Here is a 4,762-nt window from a genome sequence, read left to right on the forward strand (position 1 = left end):
GGAGGGTGTCCCTGCCCATGGCAGGGGTGACACTGGGCGGTGTTTAAGGTCCCATTCCGTGATTCCGTGGTGAGAGTCATTGTCCCAAAGCTGAGATTTTCTGTGCTCATTCCAGTGGCTCCCACTCCAGGTATTTTGGGGAGTGGAGCAGACAAGCCCGTGCAGGTGGGAGAGCGTGGGAAAGCAGGTTCGTTCCTGCTGTCCAGGCACCCTCAGCCGGGCAGGAAAACACCACGAATTATTTCCCACAGTGGTTTTTGTGCTGGAAATGTCACCCATGACAGTTTGAGTTTTTTCGTTTAATTTCTGAATTCCACTAAAATAACTTTGAGGAAAGCAGAAGAATTGGGGGAAGCTCTTGGGGCAGGGGGGGAAATCGGTGTTAAAGCAGCTGTTTTGGCAGAAGGAGGGAGGAGAAAAGGAGCTCAGCATTCCTTGTTGGGCACAGAATTCCCTGCCGTGTGCTCCAAGTATCGTGGACTGCTCAGACATTGTTTAAAGTATTCTCTTGTCTCGCACTTGAAGTCCTCCAAAATCCAGATGTTTCTGACACCTCACTTGGTGCTTGGCTATCCATCCACACTTCCCTGTGTTCTGCTTTCCCTGAGGGATTCCCGCAGGGGGAATTCAGGCGTTGGGGATTTAACCGGGGGAAGGCGAACCCCACCCTTCCAAACCGGCTCCTGCCATCCCTCCTTCCCTGCCTGAGCTCTGTCCCTGTGCTGGGGGCTGGAGAGGAGCAGCATAAACAGGATACTGGGCTCTGCAGACCTCTGCTCCGCCCCAGGCCGGCGATTCCTGCAGCCCAGGGAGCTCTTCCGCCGCGCTGAATGCGGGGCACAGCTCGGAGCCGGCCCTGCTGCGGCGCCGGGGCTCCGCTGCCCCGCTGACACCCAGCGCTCCCGAAGAACGAGTCCTGTGGGAATGCGTGTCGGGGTGAGGTCCCACGGGAAGATCCCCCGAGGAGATATTCCTGCATGCTGTCATGAGCGAGATGGGATCGCAACTGAAACTGGAGGCAGGGAACAGGGAGCGCTCTTGTTCCTGGTTTTCTGAAGGGATGAGTCACCCCGCGGTGGGATCTGACACAGCTCCAGCGCTCCCGAAGAACGAGTCCTGTGGGAATGCGTGTCGGGGTGAGGTCCCACGGGAAGATCCCCCGAGGAGATATTCCTGCATGCTGTCATGAGCGAGATGGGATCGCAACTGAAACTGGAGGCAGGGAACAGGGAGCGCTCTTGTTCCTGGTTTTCTGAAGGGATGAGTCACCCCGCGGTGGGATCTGACACAGCTCCTGCTTTTCCTTTGGGTGCCCTGAACCAGAGGGTTGGCACCAGGAGAGAAGAGTGGCTGGAGGGGACAAAAGCAGAGAGCTTTGAAATCCTGGGATGTAAATAAGGCAGGAGGGTGTTTTTTAAAAAAAACCCGAAGAGTTGACATTGATTGATTACCAGTCGTTGTGAGGGCAGGCTAATTGCTGTGGAGGAGTTCCCACACCTACCCCACAGACTCCAGAGCTCTGGAATAAGACCCTGGCTCTTTCCCAAGGCCGGGTCTTGCTCGGAGAGGTTCCGTCACACTCCACGTGTGCCCTCGTTAAGCATCTTCTCTAAGGAGCAGGGAATGGGAGCACAGTGTTCTGGACACAACTTCATCCCTTTCTGAGAGGCTTTTCCAGGAGAAAACACCCTGTTGTTGTTGTTGTTTGTTCCTGCCTGTTTTCATCCGGGTTTTCTGGCTCCTGGGTATGAGATGACATCAGAGCTGGATAATTCCCCTCCAGCCCGAGCTGCTTCACCTGGGAGTAAATATTTAGCCTTCAAAGAAATAATTGGCCTGGGTTTCTTTCGTCTCCAAGACGGAGGAGGGAGATAATTACTTCAAAAAACCCTAATTTTTGAGGTCTCAAAGTATTTTTTTGCTTAGATCTGAAACAATGGCTTTGACGTGTGACTGATGAGGCTGGAGCAGCACGAGAGAGTTGGTGCGCGGCTCTCGTGGAGAGCTTTTGGTGGGGTTTGCAGCTCTGGACAGGAGGGTGGCAGGCAGCAGGATCTCTGGTTTAGGAAGGTGCCTCCCAGCTCCTCTCCCTCGAGCTCTCCTGGCCATTGTGGAGCTGCTCCCACCCCTTCCACTCCCACTCAGGACCTGCTGGAGCAGGAGCGGGATAATTTCCAGCGCCATGCGTGGGACGCTGCGGTGCTGTCCCAGGGGAGGTGGTCCCTGCAAGGTGGGTGCTTTCCTCGCCCTCAGTTGCTCAGTTAACCTGGGCAGCTGCTGGAATTTGAGCCCATCTCTGCACAGGGGACCCCGGTGTGGAGGGCTGGGGCTGGTCTATGCTGGAATCTGTTTATCCAGCTGCAGGCCAGGGTGAGGCCCCACTCACTGCTGTGAGTCCAGCTGGAGCACGCTGGTTTCAGTGGTGATAGTCCCTGGTGCTCCCCAAAAATGGGCTGAACAGCCAGGAAAGAAACCAAATCCCATTGGAAACAGAGAGTCCCAGGACTTTCAGTACCTGGAGGGGCTCCAAGAATGCTGGAGATGGACTTTGGACAAGGGCCTGGAATGCCAGAGGGCAGGGTCAGATGGGATTTTGGGAAGGAATTGTTCCCTGTGAGGGGGGGAGGCCCTGGCACAGGTTGGAAGTGTCCCAGGCCAGGCTGGACAGGGCTTGGAGCAGCCTGGGAAGGTGTCCCTGCCCATGGCAGGGGTGGCACTGGATGGGCTTTAAGGTCCCTTCCATCTCAAACCATTCCATGATTCCATGACTCGGTGCAGTGGGAGCTGCAGGGGTTTGTGGTGAGGCCTTTGCTGATGCCTGGACTTGGCTGAGCCGGGATTCCTCCCCGGATCTGCTGCCCTGCTGGCAGGGAAGGTTTGTCCTGTGTCTGTGCAGTCTGTGAAACACTCCTGGTGAGATCCCATCTATCCCGGTGCACGGGAAGCTGCTGGAAGGCTCTGGGAGAAGCCCCAGGCCCCGTTCCACCGTCGGAGCCTCCTGTCCGTGTCCCCCTGCAGGGATCATCCCCAGGCAGAGCCGGGAGCGTGTCCGTCCCCAGGCAGTGTCTGGCTGTCCTGCCCGGGTCCTTTCAGGCTCTTCTCTCTGCAGGCTCTGTCCCTGCCTGGATTTGTTGGTTCCAGTTCCTCAGAGTCCTGCACCCGGCCTCTCTCAGCCAGAACCACACCAGGAAATGCCTTTTTGAATTAGAGAGAAAAAAGGCCAGGAGCTTTGCTCTCCCAGGGGCTCATGGCACAGAGCTGAACAGCTTTTCCCTTTAAAACTGAGCCTGTTGTGCTTATGAAGTCAGGAGTGGTGCTGGAAAGACCAGGGAGAGGAATTCATGCTGAAGTCCTGCAGGATCTGCACATCCTCCTCTTGTGTCTGTGTTGTCATCCCCCCTTTGCTGCCCTGCAGCTGCCTGGCCAGGCAGGAGGCTGGAAGGAGCCCCGTCCCTCCCGTGTCCCGGTGTGTTTCCCACTGCCAGGCCGGGATATCCCTCTCTGATCTCGGAGGAGTTCAGGAGCCTCGGGGCTCCGCTTTTCCTGCTGCTGGGAGGAGGCTCCTGGTGCTGCTGCCCGGGGCCACCCTTCCCCCGGCAGGGACACCTCCCCAGGGCTTCGCTCCGGGCCTTCTCTCCCTGCAGTCACGCTGGGGAGATGGGAAAGCTTCTCATCTTCCTCAGGATTTCGGGATCAGGCTCGGAGGCAAAACTCCTTGGTGTGATGCTTTGCTGCTCTCTGTCCCCACGGTGTCGGGACGTGGCTGTTCCTCCCTCCTGCTCCCGCCCGGGCATGAGCAGAGCCCTCCCGCCCGAGGTTTGTACCTGAACCTCCTGGGTGGCCTCAGCCCGGCACACTGAAACCCCTCTGCCAGGGCTCCTCTTGGCTCAGCTCCTCCCCAGCCCCCTGCTGCTGTGAGTGGGCGCTGCTGCAGTTGCCGGATCAGGTTTCCCTTCGGGAGCTGAGGGGAAGGTGCCTTTGATGGTGTTGTGTCAACAAAAGCAACAGCCCGAAGGAGGCAGGAGAGGCTCGGGAGAGACTCCTGGTGTCAGATGTGGTGCTGGTGGAGAAACCACCCCGTCGCTCGTGGAGCAGAGAGGTTTGGCCTTGACAGAGCTGTGCAAAAACCTTGCCCCGAGCTAAAAAGCTCAGCCTTGTTTTCATCTGCCCCTTCTAGAAAAGAGTGGTGAGTTTTCAAAACAATTCTCCAAACAGTCCGTGGAGTTTCACAGTGCTGCTCCCGCTCTGGAGTGAATTCCTTGGCTGGGATCTCTGTGGAGCTGAAGGAGTCACAGGGAAGGACTGAGTGGGCTTCCCAAGGAGGGGAGACGGTGCTGGATCCCACAGGACCCCACAGGATCCCACAGGATCCAGCCCTCCACGGCCACAGAGTGGCACCAGCACTCAGGGAGTGAATCCCACTGGGACAGGAGCAGGGCTGTGCAAGGGCTCGGTGGGAATCTGAGGAGTAAACAGAGGTGTGGGAATAGTGGGAAGCTCCTCACGTGTGGATTTAAACCCTCTGTGACTGAAGATTGTGCACCTCGTTCAGTTCATGGTTGTGTTTTGCATCAGCTCTGTCCAGTCCTGGGACCCTTGACTCGGGAGGGCCCTGGAGCGGCTGGAGCGAGTCCAGGGCAGGGAAGGGAGCTGGGAAGGGGCTGGAACCCCAGGAGCGGCTGAGGGAGCTGGGAAAGGGCTCAGCCTGGAGCAAAGGAGGCTCAGGGGGGACCTTGTGGCTCTGCACAAGTCCCTGACAGGA

The 4,762-nt window shown here is 57.6% G+C and overlaps 1 protein-coding gene across 1 annotated transcript in view; it reads left to right on the top strand.

Moving 5' to 3' along the window:
• Positions 1-4,762, top strand: part of FBXO42 (F-box protein 42) — a 30,791-nt gene that overhangs the window by 9,433 nt on the left and 16,596 nt on the right. The window lies entirely within an intron of this gene.

This window comes from Corvus brachyrhynchos, unplaced genomic scaffold (genome assembly GCF_000691975.1).
Source record: "Corvus brachyrhynchos isolate BGI_N302 unplaced genomic scaffold, ASM69197v1 scaffold215, whole genome shotgun sequence".
Taxonomy (NCBI): Eukaryota; Metazoa; Chordata; class Aves; order Passeriformes; family Corvidae; genus Corvus; species Corvus brachyrhynchos.